We start from the raw sequence: 24156 nt of genomic DNA, 5'->3' as shown, positions 1-24156 counted from the left end.
GTATAGTTGCGTGTGTGGTGGGGGGAACGTTATTTATTTGTTTGATCTTGGTACTGAAATGTGTTCCTTTATGTAAATAGTAAATTTTAATTGTATCAATCCACACTTTTTTGATTAAAATGCTATATAATTGCTCTTTGACAGAGTTGTATATGTACTTTAATATGAAAACTTGGTCAAAAAGGGGAGACTTTTTTGTGTTCATATAGTGAGATTACAGATGAAAGAATAGAATTACTTTGGGTAAGAGATAAGATTGTGATAAAACGTGCATTTTCATATACTTCATAAAAACACGTGCATGCTGATTGTAGGTCAGATTCTGATACACGTTCTTGTATTGAGTAGCACATTACTCACTACATATCAATTCCACAGACTTTATGTATGATAGCATTATTCAGTGTGAGTAACGATATCAGAATGTAGATTTATTAGATCCTTCTCTATTAGATCCCTTGCTTTGAAAGCTGTAGATGTGTCAGTGATATAGGCCCTAATTCAGGAAAGCATTCCTAATCAAGAAGTATATGCATAAAGTTAAATATAGCTAGAGATGGCCTTAAACCTGCACCTTCCTGAATCAGGGCTTTAGTAGTACGTATAGCATCGAATAAAAAAATCTCAACTACCTTTTCAAACAAACATTTTTGTTCTGGAAATTTCCATTAAGATACTCCTTTGTGCAAGTAAAGAAAGATTTTTTTTTAAAAAAATGCAAGGGTCTGATGAGTCACCAGATTATTAAATTGAGGTGTGAGGGGTACTAGCCAATCTAATAACAGCTCAACCAGGCCCCAGTTCAGCAAAGCACTTAACTACTTGCTTAACTTTATTAAAAGCTTAAAGTCAATGGCATTACCCATTACTTAAAATTAAGCACATGCTTAAGTGCTTTGCTAGATGAGGGAATAAACAGTTTCTCATAATCAACTCTTCTTTCTAGTCTCTCAGGTTTTTAATCTATCCATTTTAGTTATTTGTAATTCACCAACCACCTTAGCAGCAAGTCCCCCTCTAACAGATTCCCCCTTTTTTTCCTGTACTTGAACTATCTTAGTGCAAAAATTACAGTATCTATTATAATTTTTATTTTGTTTGATAGGTTAGGTCAACAGACTGCAAGCTTTATAGCTGCTGCTGCTAAAACTGAAGTGTGAAAACACTGGCTCCACAAGATCAAGGGAAGAAAATTACCATTCTGACATTTAATACACAGGTACCTGTATTCACTTCATGTCAATTTAACTGTGAATTAGAGGAAGGCTCAGTGCCATGGATCAGAACCTCTGCAGCGACACTGCTTCTCTTTATGGGTTGGAATATATCTCCTGCTGCTAAAACAAGTTAGACAATAACACTGACACTGGATCAGGTGAATACATGTATACATTCCAATGAGCTGAATTCTTCATTGGCAGTTGCTAGTGGGGACTGGGGGTAGTGAGAGAGTCCCCACCCACCACATGTAGCAGCAGAATCAGCAAACAATCAATGTAAGTTACATCGGAAAGGCATAAAGGTTAACAGTTAACAGACAGGGATGGAGGGGTCATTGTGAGGACCTGGTGGCACAACAGAACAGATTTTAAAGTTTTAATAAAGCAAATTTAAAAAAAAATTATATAATACACAGGTTGGAAAAAGTGTCTCTACATCTGGGTATTGTGCTTAGATTATCCACAAATATAAAGTTAAAGTTATATGATACATACAGTACATAATCAGCAATAACCCAAACGTAGGTGAATAGATTTAACAATACAGTTTAGATATGCTTGGGTACATCACTCATGAAAAGTTGTACAGAGATTTGGTTGTGGAAAGCAAAATATATCAATGAATGGAGATTGTCCCTCAGTAGTTGAAAATTAGATTGGTTGTCCATTTAGAAAATACAATCCATGAGGAAAGTATTTGTTACATTCCTGACTGCGCTTCTCATCGGCACTCCAGCTCATCCCTCCTGGTTTTGCCGATGTCTGGTGTTGTGTTCTATGTAGATGTCCCTCGACCACCTGATGGCATCCAACACCAGGAGTTGCTGCATCAGCTGAGCGTTGACCAATTCCACATTCTCTCAGCAGTCGCTCATTACTGGGGTCCCATGCATCCAGGGCTCTGACAATCAGTGTGTGTGTGTCTGGACTTGGTAACTCTTACCTCCCAAGGTTTTGGCCAGAGGGGCATATTTCTCTACCTTTCGAGCTCAGGCATCATGGAAGGCCGGGGTTCTGTTCTCGAATAGCACTGTGATGTCCACCATGATGATCTTCTTCCGATCCTCGTTGGTGATTATGATGTTCGGTCGCAGTTGGCTTTCAGTTCTGGGCATGGCGGAATTTATGGCAACCTTCCCCACAGGCGGCTGGATGGCTCTGGCCAGGCAATCTTGGATGGTGTTGTATTGCAGCTGCCAAGCTCTCGAATGGGGCTTGCAACTGCACAGAATGTGGGGTAGAATCTCATTGGCATAGCCACACTACCTCCATTGCTTGTCCCGATTCCCGTGCTAGACTGCTCCGTTCAGTGGGACACAGCTGAGCTGGGCCCTGTGTGGATGAATGTCACGCCACTACAGAGAAGAATTTCTGGTGTCTCTCCTTCCATGGAGCACATCAGCCCTCTTCCCTACACTGGACACCTTGCAAGCACAGAACCAAGTCCAGGAATCAAGGCTGAGACTCCTGTTTAGTATAGTGTATAACACCTTATACATATATACTGTGGGGATGGCTCTACAATTGATCTTTTACTGGCAAAAAACAGTTTAAGTAATTAGTATTACGGTAATGAATGACAATATCAAGTCAATATAAATATATTTCATTAAGTGCAGCTGAAGTGACTTTGAAAAGCAGTAGCTTGCACCCTTGATATTTACAAGGTATTTAAGCTTTAAGGGATCCAAGCCAGACAGTGAAGATGAAGATGTGACACTGTACTTGCTACAACCCTTCAAACAAGTCAAATAATATATAAATCATTGATATTTCCACTAATGAGAGTGGCACATTAAAAATAATGGCACTTAACTTTTAAATTAGCTCAAACAGTTCCCTGTTCAGCATTTTAGGATGGTGAAAGAAGATCTCGAGTGCAAGGACGGACAAGTTTGCCCATTCAGTACTGCCTGATGGCAAAACTGTCTGACATCCCTCATTTCCAGAGCTTCAGTCAGAAACTCTGACTGACTTTGCATGTGATCCTGTCTCCGCTACAGTTACTGTATAACATTTTTCACTTTCATTATTCAAAATAAAATCTAGTCCAGCCCAACTAATAAATCCATAATATGTAAAACAAAATCAGTTATTGCTAACATGTGAGATAACCAGATATGAATCAAATCAAGATTGAGAATTCAATATGATAGGTCTGTCCTCCATTTTGTAAATAAATACAGCACCATGCCCTACAACATGAATATGTTTGCCTTTTTTTTTTTTTAATCTAAAGGGAAAAGTAATATACCATTCAAAAATGCCACAAATAAGAAAGAAAGCAGTAAAAATAAAAAAGCAGTGGGAGAGCTATACATATATCTTCAAAATGGAATGGTGGAAATCCCCAGATGCCTCAGTCTTCCATTAATATTTACATGGTACAAAATGTATTTTATTGCTTCTTCATCCATAGAGCAAAGATCCCCTTCCATCAATTTTGTGATTAGACAAATAGAAATACCAATGCACTAGAGTACAATTTGCACTTTTACAAATTAGTCTGTAAAATCCTTCTATTTAGGAATGTGTTAACAAAACTGGGTTTGGGGTCCGTGTGTGTGTGCGCGTCTTGTTGTTGGTTTTTTATTGTCTGCTTAAGTGAAAGCCTTTTTTAATCAGGCAAAAATCAGCAAAATTGGTTGTTCTAACCAATTGCAATTACCCCAACACAAGACTGCTTTACTAACATTTTCAGTTATGTTACGTTGAACAGCTTACTTTGCCTGATCCTTTTATTGTTTGAAGTGTTACTTTTTGAACTTTAGAGTAAAGAGAAACTTAGTTTAATGGGAGTTTGACAGATTTTTCCCCAAGTGAAAAACTAAAATTGATCAAATGTACATTAGAGCTTTTAACTCTGAATCATACAGTATACTGTAGGGAATGCAGCTTGAATATGCTATGATTTATGAAAAACACTGCATTCATAGTCAGATAATTCACACAAAACTTCTAGTTATCTGGCTGGTTGAATTCTATAGCTTTATAAGGGGAGTTCAGAGTACCTATAAATGCTTTCAGATTGGTGTCTTGTGAGTACTTTGACCTGTTAGGACTGAAAAGTTAAGCTCAGAGATGCTAATGACCCAAGTACTCAAGAGGCTCCAATCTGACAGCATTATAGGGGTCCTGAACTCCTCGTATAAAATGATTTTATTTAACTTAAAATACTAACAGAGCTTCCTCTCTGCTTCCATTTAGCAGCGAGATGGGGTATTCCTCTTTCCCCTCAGGACTTTCCCCATGCCCCTGGGTTTATTGTCCACACCCTGCCGAAGCAGTGTTCCTCCCAGCCTCCCTGATGTGGGGAGGGGGAGCCTCTCAGTCTCTGGTAGCCCCTCTGGGTGTGGTGGCAACAGACTAGACACTCGGTTCAGTCACTCCCCTCTGGCAGGGTCTCTTCCCTGAGACCTCCAGGCCATCCACCCCGTTGGGCAGGAATTCTCCCCCACTTTGCCTCTGTACCTGCGGGGCTTCTCTAATGCTTGTCAACATCTGCATTGCCCAGCTCTCCAGTAGCTCGCCTTCCTCCCTCAACTCCTATTGCATGTCTCTATCCAGCTGCAGGGGAGGCTTTTAACAGGTTCTGGCAGGCCCTTGATCGTCCCCAGGTACCCTAATAAAACTAGAGTAACTCCTGTTCTGTTATCAAGGGAAAAGGGACCTGCTTATCCTAGGGCTAATATACCTCCCTTCTGGCAACAGGGAAGATCAGATTAACAGGCTCATAAGAAGAATGAGCTAATGGTGCCCAGCAGGGGACTTTCCTACTCTGGTATGCTGATTAAAAAAAAATTCTGTGCAAAAAACCAACCACACACTCCTGTAGCCATCTGGCCTGACTCCATCACACAATTTTAAAGAAAGCAACATCCACCCCTTATAAAGTAAAAGAGTTGAGCTAGCACTATATCACTGTCAGTGTTTAGCAAATACATTATAAAACAGTTTTTCGTGTCTCTCTAAAAATGCACGGCCTGATTCTCCTCTTACTTGGGGCAAGTCTACACTGTGACCTTGCATCAGCACAGCTACACTGCTGCTGTAGTGCTTCTGGTGAAGCCACCCCAACCCAACGGGAGAGAGCTCTCTCATTGGCTTAATACCTGCCCCTTCTCGCAGAGGAGGGAGTAGCTCTGAATGACGTAGTTATACCAAAGTAAGTGTGTAGTGTAGACCTGGCCTTCGACTGGTGTAGAACAGGAGAAACTTCACTGAAGTCAAATAACTTACAGCTGTTTCGTTGTGTAAGTAACTATTTATTACCAGCCCTGTAGTGGTGACATGTGCTATGTTAAGTGACAAGGTGGGTGAGGTAATAGCTTTTATTGGACCAACTTCTGTTGGTGAGAGAGACAAGGTTTCAAAACATGCAGAGCCTTTCTTCAAGTCTGGGAAACATACTTCTTGTCACAGCTAAATACAAGATGGAATAGATTGTTTGGCGTAAGTATTTAACACTATTTAAAGGGACCATTCAAGGTGAAGTGGCCTGTTAATCCCACCTCTATGCTAGATAGTCTTGATGGATTCCTTTCCTTTTCCCATTGGGCTGATAAAGTCATTTCCCTCTCCCTGCCCAAACAGGTATAACATCAACAGACCACGGATAAAGTAGCTAAGAAACAGCATCACTGGTAAACATTTCTTGACAGATTAGATTCCTTTATTGCCTTTTGTCAAAGAGTTCTGATGTAGGAATATGGAGCTACACTTATTACTCTGACAGCCATACTTTACTAATGTTTAACTGAATCATTATTTCCCTTTCACTGCAGTAAAGCTAACATCTATTCAGCAGTTATGGCCTTATACAGCACTCGATGTGAGGCAGCTTTGAAGATGGCACTATATCAGCTGTCAAATCCTCCAAAGCAAAACATTGTTCGCCTGCTCCCTCACTCCATTTTACTGCTCTCTCCTAAAGAGCAATACTGAGAGGATGTTAGATTAAAATAATTACGGTGTCTAATGTGCTGTCTTCTGCAGGAAAGCTTCCTGCAGATGCAAAACCTCTGAGAGAGACAACGGACTGTGTAAATGTCCCGATTTTCAAGTAAATGAAGCTAGCCTCCCTACCCAAAATTGACACATCTGTATCCAAGCACTGGGGATGCGCCACTCAGATAAATCCTGAAGATTAAGGAAAGCTAGAGCTGTGGTTAAAAGGAAAAAAAAGGAGGAGAAAATCTAATGTGCCTATTACAATTTTAAAGAATTTAAAAGAAAGCGAGAGACATTTGCTGTCATCTTAAAGCAACCACACAGATGTGTAGCTGACAGGATGACAGAAAAAAATATATATTCAAAAACATTTTGTGGCTGCTTTTAAGTGCATATGATGAGCTAGAGAAGCAATTATCGCACTCTGTTACACAGGTACCAAGACTATGTGAATGAAGATGCTACATCAACACTGAAATTGAATCTGATTGATGGGGGAATGCTTCCTCCTCCTGGAACAAAAAAGCACACATTTTAAAATGTTGATGAAGCAATAATAATATGGTTTTAATTAAATTTGTCAACAAAACAGGACCAGGATGGAATAGTAGATGTGCATGTTCACTGAACTGCTGTAAAGCTCAAAGGGCTTTTCTGTGGTGGATTAGAAATGATTTACAGAACGTGTCAAATCAAAACTACTGCAGTAACTGCAACAATTAGTAAGAATGTTTTTGAATGTAAAATTATTAATGGCTTCGGTTTTGCACGGAACAGACTGCAATGTGGAGATTTTGCCCTGCTAAACAGAACTGCATATTGCCGCTTAGTCTTAGTTTACCATATAAAGCAAAATTTACCAATTCCTTTTTGGCTGAAAGGCAGCTCATTTGATCAACCCATTTCTATCTCCTCTCTGTTTGCGTGCATGTGCTGCGTCTGTTCATTGGAATAGAGTAAATGGGGAAAGTAGAAAGCAATCCTGTCTAATGGGGATAAATAATCTATTCCTCACCCCTCCCTCAGTAACCCACACTTCTGAAAAATTTGCAGTTTCACATTTTCATCCCCCCACCCCCACCCCTTTCTTTCTGCTATAGTGTATGAATTCAAGGCCTGATTCAAACAGATTGAGGTCAATAGCTAGTTCCCCATTGAAGTCAATGGGCTTTGGATCAGGCCCTTAACCTGGGACTTCTGACTCAATAGTGCAGTTCTTGAGCTAAAAACATCAGTTTGAAGGGAAGCCAAATGAGTAGCAATAGACTGAAAGTAAATCTATAATTTGGGCTATTGATTTACTCCTTATCAATTCCCCACTTAGTTTGGGCTCAGTCTGATATTTCAGACAGATCAGGGAAGATAGCGGCAGATCCAGAGGGGAGAAACTAGGCCCAGAAGACTCAAGAAAAAATTGAAGGGGGAAAAAAAAAAAAAAAGAGCAAAATCAATGGAGGACAGAAGCCAACAGAAGGGGAGGGGGAAAAATTAAAGAAAAGATCAAAAAGGTGAACAAAAAGAAGGTGAATCCAGAAGTTTTATTAAAGAAAGTGTATGTGTGGGGGGGAGCAAAACACCAAAAGAAGAATAGCACCCAAGCCATACACATTGGGCCAAATTCATCTCTTCAGTAGAGTTACACCATGGAAGAATTTGACCCAATCAGAATTAAAGCAACAGAATAAAATGAGACAGTTATAAATTAAGGGCTGTTGCTGCTAAGACATATGTATGAAATTGCTTTTAATGAAAAAAGACATTCTATTCCCTGTACACTATCAGTTCAAATTCCTGGAACCCTGCAATTGGTTGGCCATGTAATTCTGAGCAAGTCACAGACCCCTCTGTGCCTCCATTTTCACATCTGTAAAGTGGGGAACAAGACGAGTCACTTATGTAAAGCACTCTCAGCTTGGGATGAAAAGCGCTATGTAACCATGTGATGTTGTACTCAGCAGGACACCCAGAACCTTGAGCCACCATGTTACCACTCTACCTTAGCAAAAGTGAGAGCTTTGCTGCTGCTGACACACCAGCCTGTCTGACTTGCTAGCAAATGCTTCAAGACTTTGCCAGTCTAAAACTTGCCTGACAGGAAACACTCAGTGAACCCCAGTTATCAAGTTCCTGGAGACTTCTTCCTGCAGTGTCCAGTCCCAGTCAGCGGACACTCACAGAAATTGAGTTTGCTTCCTCCAAAGAGACAGAGCACACATCTGCCTGTTGTGTATTAAAGTCTTCCGCTAACCTAATACTTGTATTAATAAAGTGATTCTTGTTTATTAAAGAACAGAGATTAAGTGATATCAACAAAAGAAGAGAGAGACAGGTGTAGTTACAAAATAAAAAATACTTTCTAGCAACTAAAATATAGTCTTAGTAATCTTTGCCTAAGCAGTTTTCACCCATAACTTAAACCAGGTTACCAACATCCCTAGCCCTCCAAACTAGGGGACCCAACTTTCACAGGCTCAGAGGGTGCTATGTCCCCTCACAGATGGATCCCTAAAAGGTATTTATGCCCCCCTTATATTACCCAAAATCCTTTGTCTCTGCTTCAAGAGCCAGGAAGACTCCCTGCTGTCGCTGGTTTGATTGTTAAATGGTCTTTGCCTCTGCTTGTGTAGCTTGATGGCTTTGTTTGCCAAATATGTAATGTACTTTGATTGTTCTCTTCCACACATTCCTTTGTCTATGGCAGGCTTGGGTTATGGACTGCCTCCCAAACACATTTAAAAAACATTGCCAGCATGCATCTAACACGCTTTGTACACACCCTGTAGATACATCACAATGATTTTTGGGGCCAGTGTCACCAGTTTACATAGGATACTTTATCAAAGGTGTCATGTTATACATATTATAACAGTGTGATGGGGCAAGGAGTGTGTCAGGCTTGATGTGAGCTACAGTACGGGGTGTGCCAGTTGGCATTGAGGCGCTCCCAGGATCACAAAGCTCTATCCTCAAAAGCTGCACATGAGCATCACAAATAAACCTGCATGGTGACAGGGAAGGGAGGGCTTGGGAAATGTGTTGAGATGAGAATAATGTTAACAGTGTTATGTCTGAGACAAATTGATGAGGAACACTATGAAAACGTGTTTTCGTGGCATGAAGAATATGGCTTTGTACATTGATTAATGTATAATCCCTAGATACAGTAATAATCCCTAGATACAGTAATAAGAAAGATGTGAGGACATTGTGGTGAAGAATAAAGAGTTCTGAAATGTAGAATGAAGACTACCCTAACGTTTCAGAGAAAGTTCATATACTATTCAGGAATTTAGAAGAGCCTTTTGAGTTTCTTCTGCCTTTAGTTGCACTTCTCCAGTTCACCTTATTTTTGGACTCTGGTAACTCCTGTCTTTTAACGTGAGTGAAATGGTACATTTTGTGTGTTTCTTGTTGATTAATGGTGAGGGTCAGGGGTTGTCTTTGCACCAAAGACCATAAACGCTAGAAACAGACCAGTGATGCTGCTGAAATCAGGATTCTAAGCACTTTTATGGTCCCCATTACTGCAGTATTTAACATGCCCCAGGGTACTTGTCCTCAAACCACCACTTAGACGTAGGGAAGTAATATGCCTGTCTTGCAGGGAAATTGAAGCAGAGATATGTGATTTGTCCAAGTTTACACAAGAAGTCTGTGAGACAGCTGGACACTGAAGACAGGTCTCCTGAGTCCCAGTCCAGCGCCTTAACCACAAGATCATCCTTGCCTTCTATCCTTCTCTTTCTCATGCAGTTGCTGAAGCTGTCAGGGCTACAAGGACTACATGTTGCATCCTCCATGTATTCCTAGTGGCTAAAGGCAAAGGAGGGGAAACTCCTTTGAGGCAAGGCCCGAGGGAGCAGAAGGGGGATCAGTCCCATCCTCAGAATGGGCTGAACATTTTAACAAACACATCTAGCCCTAGGAGGCCTGCACAACAGTTGACTTCTGTTCCCTTAAACATATCAGGTTCCTGTCCACCATTATCAGAACTCCAACTTGGCCCAATGATTTGGAGGAAGTTAGCAAGATGATTCTCTAGGATGTACTAAAATGTAACTGCCTTGTTTTGCCTAAAAACATGTGTGTGGTCTTTCTAATTCCCCTCTCCACAGCCCCCTCCTGAGGCAGAAGCTGAGCCCAGCTGCTTGGTCCTTTCCACTGAACAGTCTGGTTACACAGGTCTGTAGCCCTTTCCACTTGAGGGGTATCTTCACAAGGAAAACCCTAGACACAGTGTGAGAATGAAAAATGAGATTTCTCTTTCATAAATCGCCAAAGGCCAGTTTGGTTTGCAGGTTTATATGAGCCTTCTCCACCTCAGCAGCATACACCTCTCTTGAGCCTCTGAATAAAGAACTTCACAAAGGCCTGTGTTCCTTTCTTTCCCCTCCCCCACAGTGGGTACAGAAATAGTTTTGGGGAACAATTTTCAAAGGCACTGAGTGACTTAGGAGTTTAAATCCCTTTTTGAAAGTTACTTAAGAACCTAAATCTCATTTTAAAAATCAGTCAGACTTAGGATCTTTGCAACATTTTAGCCTTTGTCTATCTTCTGTCCTGGTATGAACGAGTCCATCACCTTTTCCTTCTGTCCCAGCTACACAGATCCACTTCTATTGTAACCAACTGCCTCTTGTCCTAGATAAGTCTGAGCTGAAGCCTGTGTCAGTGATAGTGCATAGAAATCGGTTAGGGTCAGTAGGCATGACAGCCACAGCACAAACCTGGGAGGCAAATGTTGGAGGCACTCCAACAATTAGAGCCACCTGGAGCTCTAACATTCAGTGCGTACAGCCGTGAATGATGTTCACATATGAAGGTCATAAAATAAATAAACTGGCTTGCAATCTGGCTGGAATTGAATAAGAGTCATACACAAACACAAGTAACAGATCCAAGTCATACTCAGTCAGTATCAATAAGGTTTAGTTCTTTAGGTCTAGCTTGACCAGAACACCCTGCCAACCCTATGCACCCTATAGGGACAAACACCCTGAGACAAAATCCTTCCCAGTAGGGATTCTTCATTGTCTAAGACTGAGGCTTCACCCCTCAGACCTTTCTCTATCCAGAATCCTCCCTCTCCCAGATAAGAGGCTCCTTATCCAGGACCACAGAACCACTTTCTCACCCTCCTGGCTCTAGTTCCACCCTTAGTGTGTTCTGATTAACTATAGGGAAGGGACTCTGTTGTCCACCAGAATGCACAACTCTGATCAGTTCCAAAGCTGCAGAAGCTCAACCCCTGCTGGAGAGACTAATGAGTCTTTCAGGGTGTATTACATTCTCAACTTCGTGACAGAAGGGTATAGAAAACTCAAAGACTGTCGTGCTTGGTGAGGCAGGTTGACATTTGTGTGGGTGCTTATTCACCCACGTTTCAAATGACTGAAGCTGTCTGAGCTGTAAATTCAGTCAGGGAGTATGACAGGGAGTATGTTATACAGGCAGCAGACTAGGGAGCTCTTCAAGTGGTTTGCAATAGGATACTCCTGCCAGGCCAGAGTCAGTAGGGTAAGTCTCATAAATGGAAGTTAAAAATACAACAACATTTGTGAAATCAAAAGCCAGTTCAGTTGTTTTTTCTACTCTCAAATCCAGTTCACCTATCTAAAGCTAGTCTGCTGCTTTAGAGAGATGATCAGCTGTTTGCTTTCCCTTTTTCAAGTCCTCTAACACAGGGGTTCTCAATCTTTCTTTCTGAGCCCCCCACACCCCAACATGCTATTAAAAAAATCCACAGCCCACCTGTGCCACAATAATGAGTTTTCTGCATCTAAAAGCCAGGGCAAGTGTTAGGGGGTAGCAAGCTGGGCAGTTTCCCAGGGCCTCATGCCATAGGGGGCACAGTGAAGTGAAGTTGCTCAGGCTTCTGCTTTATCCCCAGGTGGCGGGGGTTCAGGGCCCCAGGCTTCAGCCCCATGCAGTGGGGTTTCTACCCTGGGCCCCAGCAAGTCTAACACTGGTCCTGCTTGGCAGACCCCCTGAAACTTGCTTGCAGTCCCCCGGGGGGGATCCAAACCCCTGGTTGAGATCTACTGCTCTAACACAAACCCACACACATGCTCTAATCCTGATTCTGTAAAGTCTTCTGGTGTTCAGTTATCCAAGATGAATCCCCTCTTCCTCGTGAAACTTGCACAATAACCCACAGTCTTTTTAGTGTCTGAATCTTAATTAGATTTTAAACTTATTGGAGCAAGGATCATATCTCCTTACATTTGTATAGCACCAAGTACCTGTCAGCATTCAAAGAAATAATTCATTATAAAAACAAAGTAAGCTCTAACCTGACAGTTAACTAAAATCCTGGGTACATAAAGGCATGAAAAGCTACCAAAGTGTGACGGTATACTGTAAAATGTTTATAATAGTGTGTAATAGTTCATCTAATTACAGTAAGTTTTCAAGCACTGGTGTTAGGCACTAAGGGGGTGCACCACTCACCGCTTGTCTGGTACCTCCTCGTGATCACTCTGGGGATTAGCTCTCAAGGTCCATTCCCCCCTCCCATGGCTGTATGTCGTCTCGCTCAGATCCGTAACTCCTCTCTCATCCCAGGAGCTGCAGTGTCCTCTTCATGACTCAACCCTGCAGTTAAGTTGCTCAGCATTTCCCCCAATTTAGGGTACAGTTCCTCAATTCTCTGTCACTCAGTGACCTAGGTAGTCTTCCCATTCACTGCCCCACATCTGGTCTATGTCCTGCCCTCAGTGCCTGGGAGGGGAGCCCAAGCCCACCCCATACTCCAGGTTCCAGTCCAGGCACCCTACACCCAGCAGTTCTGTGCTTTCCTCTCCCAGCTCTCATTGCTCCTTTCCTGGACTGCTTCCTACAACTCCTGCTTCCCTTCCTTTCTCTGGGTATACTAGCTCTGAACCCTCTTCCCAGGGCATGACTGCCCTTTCCCAACAGCAGGTCTGTCTACTGCCAGCATCTTGGCTTTATAGGCCCTATCTGTTCCTGCCCAGCTGAGCCTGTTTGAAATCAATTCCCTGTGCCCTGGCTCTTCCTCCAGGTGTAGCCTGTGGGTTTCATAGGCCTACCTGGCCAACTGAACCCCTTCCAGTCCTGTGTGGGGTGGACACCCCATCACAGGCACCTGCACAATATGACATTATTTCTTTATTATACAGAGACTATATGATGATGCAGTATAACAGTTCTGTCACCATGAGACTAGGATGAGCACACTTTTCACAAGAGGCAAAAGCTCTGGCTGTGCAGATCATCTCAAACAGGTGCTGATAAAACTTTTCTGCTACACTAGACCATCACCAAGTATTGTGTGGGTGCTTTGTATGTTACAGGCACTATGTTAAGAATGTTTGAGAGATTTTTTTTTTAAATATTGGGATGATTTTTGTATTTCTTCTTTGATGGCAGGTGTCTTAGTTACCACAAGACCAATTGTGGGGGCTTAGCGGGAGTCACTAACCACCTCTGAAAATGACTTAAAAGGGGTTTATGGGTTTTTTTACATAATGTTACAGTTTTAAAACTCAAATATTTGTGTTTTTTAGGGCTAGAACTGAGTATTGAGGCCCTCAGAGAACTAGAAACCTTCCAAATCTAGTAGTATAAAAGTACCCATTACTGCTTCTGCAAGGCAGCAAAATATCAGACTTTAAACTGATTCCTTTTTGCTCTATCAAAGCCCTGCCTCCTTCCATACATCCCTTTAGAAATCATATTCCACAATCCTCCAATTTTTAAACCTGAAATGATTATTTTTTGTTATTTGTATTATTGTGCAACCGAGAAGCCCCAGTCATGGACCATGGAACAAAACCACAATCCCGCCCCTAAAACAGCTTACAATCTGTGTATAAGACAAGAGACCACAAATGGATATGGGCAGATGGGGAGTAAAAGGAAACAAAGAGACAATACTGGTCAGCATGACACACTGTGTTCTCAGCACACCTAGCCACTGCCAATTTTTTGTAGGCCTCGCAGCAAGGAGAATTTGAAGGAGAAATTTGAGGGAGAAAAATGAGTTAGTTTTGTGGATATTTATAGGGCACTTCTCTAAGACATGAGGAGCAAAATGAGAAAGCAAAAAGGTGCTTGTCTGAACGTTTAACAAGTGGATGATGGAGGCTGGCATCATGGACCCATTGGATGCAGGAGCTGACCTTTCAATCCTGAATGATAGATAGGATGGGGATTGTGACATTCCAATCTGGTGTTATCTGGACCGGTGATTGGCTAGGCCTCTCCGATCCTTGACTCTGGGAGCTAGCCTTACCTTGCTCTGCTGTGAGAGCCCCCACTCCTGGGCTGTTCACGCACAGCCTCTGACATGTAAGCTGCTCCCAGCTACGTGCAAGCAAATGACACTAGCCAATATCTCCGGTCCCAGACACAACCCTAGGAACCTCCGTCTTGCAGTGTACAGTTATGCCCATTGGATGCTGCAAGCTTATATAAGTTAGTCAATTTAACAAAGAAATTGATATGTACCAAGCTTGTTATCCCAAAGGGAGCCTCTGACACACTTCAAACCAAACGCACTGCTTCAGGTAGGACAAACAAACAGATTTATTAGCTATAAAGGTAGATTTTAAGTGACTATAAGTCAAAGCGTAACAAGTCAGATTTGGTCAAATGAAAGAAAAGCAAAACGCATTCTAAGCTGATCTTAACACTTTCAATACCCTTAAAACTTAGATGCTTCTCACCACAGGCTGGCTAATTACTTTTCAGTCAGGCTCTCCCCTTTGATCAGCATTTCAGTCGCTTGGTGGTGGTGGTGGTGGTGTCTGTAGATGTAGGTGGAAGAGAGAGCACAGCGAAATGTCTCTCCCTTTTATCATGTCCTTTCTTTCCTCTTGGCTTTGCCCCTCCACCCGGAAGATCACCAAAGGATTGTAGTTTCCTCCGGAAGTCAATAGTGTCTCTAAGATAGCTGGGAGCGTTGGGAGCATAGGGCCTGAGGAGAGAGTCTACATAGCTAGATAATCCTGCTGTCAGGGTACCAATGCCTGAGATGATGAGGCATCCAGGATTCCCCTTCCTGTCAACTGTTGAGAATAGCCCACTTCCACCTTAACTGAATTGGCTCGTTAGCACTGATTCCCCACACACACTTGGTAAGGCAACTCCCACTTTTTCATGTGCTGTGTATTTATACCTGCTTCTGTATTTTCCACTTCATGTATCGGATGAAGTGGGTTTTAGCCCACAAAAGCTTATGCCCAAATAAATTTGTTAGTCTCTAAGTGCCCCAAGGACTCCTCGTTGTTTTTGCTGATACAGACTAACACAGCTACCACTCTGAAACATATAGAAATCAAATAATTATTTCTATATGCATGGATTTTTATTTGCTAAAGTCTATTTTTTTAGTGTTGTTTCATTTTCTTTCTCTTTAGCTCACCTGTCTAATAGGAATAGTTTTGTTTTAAATGGTATTGGACTGTAGCTGTTTCCCAACCTTTGCCCTCCTGAAAATGATAGTTTAGACTAACTCTAGGTATCTGGTAAACTATGTAATACATTACACATCAAGTAGAGAATTTTGCCAGTGGGGGAGAAAACCATCTGGCACAGAGACATGTGTGTTCATCACTAAATCCTTGCTTCCCTCTTGCTTAGAGTTCAGCTGACCTGCTCCAACATAGTGTCCCAAAGAGATCAGAGTAAGAATTTATTAGATGGTAGAGTTGACTTGACAAAGGAGCTGCACACAAATTTAAAATAAGGGTATCATTAAAATGCTCCCTACCCAAAACATTTAAATCTAGGAAGCAAGAGGAATGTTCCGAGGGAATTATGTACTTTGAAGATGCATGGATGCTTCAAGTCCAACAGAGGTGGAAGGGAAATTGGCTAAAATCCTAACTACTTTTTTTAAGCACATCACCACTATAATATTTTGCTCATCTGCCTTTACAGATGGAGAGAAAAAAAATACAGTCAGAATTTAAATTATTTACAGAATTTTATGAAAAATCATACATAATATTCCAGGATGCTCTATTTAATCAGCATGAGAAAGAAGGGATAAGGATCCATTTTGAATATTTATTGAAGCACTTAACTGCCTAGCTGAACATTGGAGACAGTTGGTACTCCATAATGAAAAGATTGAAGATTCAGAGAGAATTCAAATGGACCCAGTTTACCCATGTAAAAGCTATCCTACCAAAGTGAAGCTATAAAGCCACAACAAACTGTGCTGAGGAATCAAACTCAGAATTAAGCTATAAACTCACACTTAGACACGCTCCCTATAAAAGGGAATATTGGAAAGTGGATTACAAGACCAAAACAGTCTGCATCAAATTGAATCCTTGAAAAACAAAAGAGTATAATCCCTATACAGAACTAACAATAAATATGCTTGAAATGTGGAATGGCTTTCATATATAGCTACCTTTGATTCTTGGAAAAGGATACAAAATGTCACTAGTACAATAAGGAAAAAAAAAAACACTGCATGAAACAGCATGACTATTATGCTGATGTTCCTCTTCAGTTTAAGCATACTTTTTTTCTTTTTAAGTGTTGGGTAATCCTCTTCTTGAAGCAATTGTAACTAACTGCCAATGATTTTTAAACTGTGCTATACCCCTAAGGCTGCTCCAGGGCTTGATGTGTTTAATTAGTAATTTTGGGATAAGCCTAAAGGAATATGTATTCACATGGTGATGGTCTCAGGCAAACAAACAAAAACCCAGTTAACTAGCTGTCTACTGGAAACACTAGTCATCAAATTTACAACAAACACCAGGCAGGATATAGGAGTCATAGTCTATTGTTAAAGTTTTGAAAAGGATCTAAATGACTTAGTTGCTTACGTTCCATTTTCAAAAGTCACATAGATGCTTAAGAGCCAAAATCCCTTTGACTTTAAATGGGAACTAGGGCTGTCTATATTGAGACATTTACTATTCTATAGTAGTATAATTATACTAGTTATGCCAGACATTTTTCCCATGTAGACAAAACCTTAACTCTTGATATTATCGTTCCTGAGTTATTATGAATGTTCAAAATTCAAGCTGTGTTGCTAGTTTTGATCACATATGTTACATGGCATTGTTTAATTGTCCTACTTGGATGAAATTAAGTTCTAAGACTCAGGTTTCCAATGTGAATATTTGAGTCTATGAATTAAAAATTCAGTTGTTATGAACATGGTCCACTATTTGCTTAAAATCCATTGTTATCGCAAACCTGCCTGTGTACTAGAATACTAATAGAAAATGAAGACAAGTAGGTGAGAAAATTCTAAGCATATATACTTGCAGCTTTGAACTAATATTCACTGATTCTTTTACAGTATTCACAAAAATCTAGAACAATCTGAATAAGCTATTCAAGATCTGAGCTAAATTGAGGAGGAAGGTGCTACTACAAGAAAGGAATGTAATTATAGATCCCCATGAACCACTGAACTCTTCCTTTCCTTGCCCACAAAAATGAGGGTATTTTGCATTCAAGAAAGATGCTTTGTGACACCAAATGGCTCATTTTTTTATTTCAGGCTCCACTATATGAATGGCAGAGGATAAATTATTCCCTGTAAGACTTTGCATGAAGGTTGCTATATAAAAACTTTATTGTATCAAAGAAGTCTAGAAGGCAGAAGCAATGTTAAAGGGTGTGAGCATAAAGCCTTAGTCTGGGGTGCAAGAATAATACAAATATTTTGGAGTAGTGGTGTGTTAGCTGCTCTTGTGTAGTCTTTCTAGAGGTCCCAGATTTTTCCTAACTGGATCCTTCAGTTCATCTAAAATTACACCAGTCAAACACATCTTAACTTAAATTGAGCCTATCAGCCCTTAAACTTCAGAGCTTGTAGTCTTTTGTCTCCTTGTCAGTTTCTCAGAAGCGCCTGGCTACTTCCCCTCTGCTACCCCAGGCTTTTCTATCTCTCTTTCCCTCTATAGTCGCACCATGCTCCCCCACCCCCACCCCTTATGGCTGGGCTTGTTTTCTGTATTGGTCACAGCTGTGGGTGCATGTCTCCAAACCAGCAGTGTTAGCAGCTGTGTGGCAGTAAGGTCAGTCTGATTGCCTGTAAGCAGGGAAGACACTCCTCTCTCTTCTATCTGCACTCACTGTGGGATTTGTAAACCCCATTACATAGTAGTGTAGAAATATAACAAATATGCCCTTACTACAGTACTGCTTTGGGTGAAACCTCATGCATTCAAAGGTCCCATAAGGAGAAGCAACCAAGTGTTTGGATGCTTAATTGCTTATCTGAACTTTAGCTGAACTATCCAAGCCTTGAGAGTATATAACATTCAGCTGATATCTCATAAGAATTACTTTGAAGCATTTCTGCTTCCAATTCCAGCTAGAACCACAAAATGCAGAGATATGACAATAAAAAGTAAAGTGTAAGAGACAGTTTTCAAACACTGAAAAATATTGATTTGAAGTTTGGTTTGAATTTGATGCGAAGATTTGGGGAAGTTATTTTTTCCTCTAATCCATCCCTAATCAAAACATTAATAGCAGCATTAAATATTAGGAAGATAGTCAAGAAGATTTTTTCCCTCATCGTTTATGTAAAGTGCACACTAAAAGCCTAGTATCTGTGTACGTCTGCGGGTATTCAATACAAATAGGCAATTTGGATGAAACCCAGACTTCTCCCAAGGGCCCATCCAAGGCCCTTCCATTTAATTCCACAATAGTGTGTGCTTAAGTGGTGTTTGTGCACATTCACAGGTCATCAGGGGGTGATTTTCGCTCTACATGCATGACTAGATATTGTTTTATTAATTTAAATGGAATATGTGGGCTAAAGGTGTTAACACAACCCAGTCATGGTCCATCACCAGTGTTAAACAAGGTCCAAGGCTTGGCATACAGAGACCTCAGCCTGCTTAGCCCCATGGCAAACACACCATTAACAATCCTTTTAATTTTTTATTACAGATAAAGAAAAGAAGGGGAAAGAGTTAAAACATTTGAAATGTAAAGTATTAAGGAAGGGTTTCATTTTAGCAACATTCCTTGTGCCCTTTCCCTTCAGCTGGAGAGAGTTCAAGAAGAAAACCCTCCCTTGTTTGACACTTTGTTACACAGTATCAAAGATGGTGATAACTCCCCTTCTGGGGAAAGAAGAGGTTAGCTGAGATGGGCTGGAGATGATATTGCTGCTGTTGTTGTTAAAGTCGAATCTTAGAAGGAAAAGCTCTTGTCTGACAGTCTCTAAGATGGTATTAAAGATGGCAATAACAAACGGTCATCCCAGGTGGTGTTTGGGATTCAGCTGGAGCTGGTAGAGGTGGCAATGTCATCTGGGTCTCTCTCTTTCTAGCCTGGTCTGGTCAGAACACCATTCAGGATCAGGATGATGAAGACCCTGGGGTCCCAGGGAAAAATAGGCGTGGCAGCCACAGTGGTGAAGCTAATTCCAGTAGCCTCTGTCTGTCTGTTCTTTCCATCTCTTCTTTTTGTTCTTTCATCACAAAATCTTTTTCTTTTAAGGAGCCCAAAAGGGAGTGATGGGTGGAATAGCCTATCCCCTCATTATTTTATCCACCAATTCGGCCTGATATCGGACATATCAATTTTGGCTCATTAATTTCCAGCTCCACATCTCCTGTTTTTAACAAGCATAGTTTCAACACAGTCCTTGAATCGTATTAAGCTGGTCTTTTTATTCAGAATAATTCAGTTATTCTGTCTCTCTTTCATACTTTTTCCCCCGTCAACATTTGTTATGCTAGATTTTAACATCTTATGTATGTCTACCTAGGTTTTACAGTTCAGCTCACAATTTGGGTAAATTTGTAGACCCAATTGTCAACACTATGCATGCATATTGTAAGGAAATTGCCAAGAATCAGGTTAACTGGGCTTTAATCCATTTTTAGATTTATTATTTCCATACAAATCATCTCATTCAGCTGGCTGGAGAGCTTATGACAATGAAAGCTGAAGGACCAAAACAAGAATGGTGGATAATCTTTTTATTAAACTGTTTGTTCTATTATAGCATTATATGGTTTGCACTACAGTATAATCAATTCTGATTGGAACCTGGAGTAAACAAATGTTTATGATGTAGGATTCCTTCACTGAAAGAGATGACACTGTTGCCAATGGCACAATTTTCCCAAGCAGACAAAATTAAATGAAGATGTGTGGTCTGTCAAGCAATCACATTACATTAGGAGAATGAAAAACGATACACACACACACACATCTAATAAACCAGAGTAAGGCATTATCAGCCCAGTGGAATAACCTGACTCCCTGCCAGGTTTTATACAACTTTAAACAAATTGTCTCCTGGAGGAGGCTTAAATCGAAAACATTTTTTTTGGATTCTTGGGGCCAGATTCTGTCACCCTTATTAATGCTAAGTAGCAATTACTTCCCCAAGCTGCTCTGCTGAAATCAGTGGCACTCCTTTTGGAGTAAAGTACGATTCAGATGTAATCGTTTCAGAATCTGGCCCTTGATGATTCAATAGTAATATTTTGGCACTCTTTAACGTATCTAGCATGAATAGTCCAGTAGGTGAACCCAACATGACTGATCAGATACTGTAGACTTGCTGCATCCATCTTTCAATAACTTTACTTAATTCTACCTCAGGGAAGGCGCCTAAAGGAACTGACACATTATATTAAACTATTAGAATCACTTCAGTTCTAATCTGTGTGGGTTTCTTTTTCTGCTCTAATATTTTGTAGAGTGAGTTTAGCGCTGGTAAGAGATATCAGACGGATAGCCCTGGAAGCAGCAGCCCTCTCTAGCCTCAAAAGAGATCTCCTGAGCATGAAAGAGTTCTTGTCCAGACCTGCTGAGACTGCTAAAAAGGGTGCTGATTAGTGCCAGTTCTGATATTAACAGATTAACGACCGTACTAAAAAGGCAGATGCCTTAGATGTTAAATAGTGCAAAATCTGCATATTTTGTTTTTGGTCAGTGATCTGCCTCCCCCTCAATTTTCAATCTAATGACTTGATTAATTTGCTCAGTTTGCATGTTTCACATGCAGCTCTTGCCATTCTCCAGGATGTGAACGGGGAAAAAGTTTCTGAATAGATGTACAAACACTTACACACACACAGGGCTAAATGCTCAACAGGAGTTAAGCTCCTAACTTCTGTTTAGTCTCCCTAACTTCCATTTAAATAAATGGAAGTTAGGAATCTAAACAGAAATTAGGACCCTAACTCCTTTTGAGCATTGGTGCATAATGACCACTAAAGGGGGTGGCAAATAAGCTTTGCTGTCAGTGCAGCATACTGTTGTCAGCCATGTAGTTTAAATGACATTTTGGAGTCAATTAAGAGAAATGTTTAGAGTTAATTGAAAACAATTAGAGAAATATTCAAAATAAAGAAGGTTGGTGAAAGTTGTGAAGCATAAAATAAACAAAGGGAGTAAAAAGGCTTCAACCTCTTGGTCACCTGTATTAAATGCAGACCAGATCAAAGGCTACTGTGTGATGATTGCTCTGTGACCCATGTGAAATGAGTTTGGGGATCTCAATCCAGTTCCCATCAGACAAGTGTCCACAGCACAAAACCATCACTTCAAACAACACAGATTGGCTGCCTCTCTGGAAGTCTCAGCAGAGAGGCCAAGGACTCACTTGTAATAGAGACTAAATTTCCCCTTCATGTCAGGATTTAAACTCAGTGGCATGGACATGTGAGGAAGCTTGCATTGCCAGTTTGTCACTGCCCATATAGTACCTCTCCTTTGAAGTCTCCATTTTGCAGGGACGACCATCTGACACTTTCACAAGCACTCGAATTTGCACAGAGCAAAAGCACACATTTCAACAAAGCTCAATGGGACTTTTAGAAGATTCTTCAGAATGGTCAGCTAATAATTATGTTTTCAGTAGTTGTCTCTCCTTCCCATTAAGCCCTACTGATCATCGTAAGATATTACAGTGACAGACAGTGTATAAAAGCATGTCTAGCTAGCTACATAAAATTAGCTACCCTACCTTGGGTCTGGGAGTGGGTGATTGGGAGATAGGGTTTTATCACCAAATACAGCACGTCTGACCACCCAGGAACACACATCCCCAATAATGTCACTTCCACACAGTCCTAATGGATTTTGAACAGGCAATATGGAAATGAAAGAAGAGAAGGGGAAGACATGACCCAAATCTGTTCCTCAAGCCTAGAAGAATCATAGAAATGTAGGGCTAGAAGAGACCTCAAGAAATCATCCAGTCCATCCCCCCCACACTAAGGCAGGATGAGTTACACCAAGAATGCATCTTTTCTTCTGGAGCTTCAGATCTAGAAGAAGAATCTGGCTGGGTGTGCTGACTCTAGTCATGAACTAGTCAAAGGACAGCTTGCTTGACTGCAGAAGAGCTTGCATACCAGACAGGTCTAACTTAATCCCATGCTTTCTGCTATCTAGTTTAGAAAGTTCACTCAAGTGTTGCACTGCCAGGGGAACACTAATGACCAAAGAGAATAGAATCTCAATTCCACTCCTAAAGACATGCTGCATGAATTAATCAATTCCTCACAAAACTCTTTACATTTAAAGTTTCATACTGTAGAGGAAAGTTTCATATTTGTAGGGGTGAATAAACTTCATCATCTCCTCCACACTTTGGGAGGTAGAATGGATTTCATATCCCTGTTACAGCAGATGAACATGAGGTCTGTGTAGGCACATTCAAAAACACAGGGCTTCAGCTGCCATAGAAAAGGCATGCCTGAGTCCACAACAATATGTGGACGTGGTATATGCAACCCATGGTATATGCTAACGCCCCAAACTCCAATGTCAAGATAAATGCCAGATCAGCAAAGGAGTCATTTGCATCAGAACTCTAAAAGTTGCTTTTTATTGATGTCTGATTTTTTTTTTTGAGAATTTTTTTTTTTACCGAAAGTTGGGAAGAAGAGAGATTATACATCATGACAATAGTCACAGCTCTGCAGCATGCCAATTGCCCATACCAGGACTGCTGAACCTCTTATCTTTCTGTGGCTGAACAAAATAGTTTAATGAACATTAGTCTCAATTCACTGAAATACCAAAGTATAATCAACTGAAATAAAATTATAGGGAAAGGTAGAGCTTCCAAAATTAAAAAAAGAAAAAAAATCTTCCATGGACAGGAAATGTACAGAGATTGTAATCTCAATCAGAACAATAAGAAACTAAGCTTTTCTGTTCATTTAGGGCTCCTGATCATCAAACTGTTTTAAAAGTTAAAGCTGCAGTACTTTCTTGATTAAGATCTAAAAATATTTTGGTATAATGACAATCTGGCAAAGAACCTCCACCCACATAAAGATTAAAAAGTGGACAAAATAAATTAATCTTACTAAAAAACCTTCCATTACCCTCGTCACCACTTCTGTGGAATTCCTGCATATTATAAGCAGAACAAGAGTTATACTGAATGTCCAATCTGAAAATGAGAAACAATGGACTCATAATGTTCAAGTCACATAACCCACATGGAACTTTGTCTTATGAGTTATGGATGGCAGCATCACTGCTCATTTCTCACACACCATCATAAGCTGTTATATTGTGTACCATTACAGTGATTTATGCTCAGTAGGCTTTTAAGGGACATCATATTTAATACTATCTACCAAAATGAAACCATATTTCATGTTATTTTTGAATTGCTTTACAAAACAAGGACAAGGCTTTTTAATTTTCACCCCTATGAAAGATGAAGTATTCCAGAGGGAACTAGACCTTGAGTGTCTCTCTGAACAGAGGATGTGAGGCCATCTCTAAGCAGACGCCAAAGTGTTCCCAATCTCAGTCTGAATGGCCATGAAGTGGTCACAAATCAGCAGAGATTATAAAGTAATCCAAAGCAGCAAGTTTACTAAGTGACATCTGATTTTCATTTAATTAATGTATAATTTATTATTAATTATTATTATTATTGATTCCTATATTGTGATAACATCTGTAGTACGATAGGCACTTTCCAAGCACATAAGATGACAGAATCCCTGCCATGAAGACCCTACACTCTGAAAGACAAAAAAAA

The sequence above is a fragment of the Eretmochelys imbricata genome, chromosome 3 (genome assembly GCF_965152235.1).
Source record: "Eretmochelys imbricata isolate rEreImb1 chromosome 3, rEreImb1.hap1, whole genome shotgun sequence".
NCBI lineage: Eukaryota > Metazoa > Chordata > Testudines > Cheloniidae > Eretmochelys > Eretmochelys imbricata.
The sequence above is the reverse complement of the archived record's forward strand: the minus strand, read 5'-3'. Positions refer to the sequence as shown.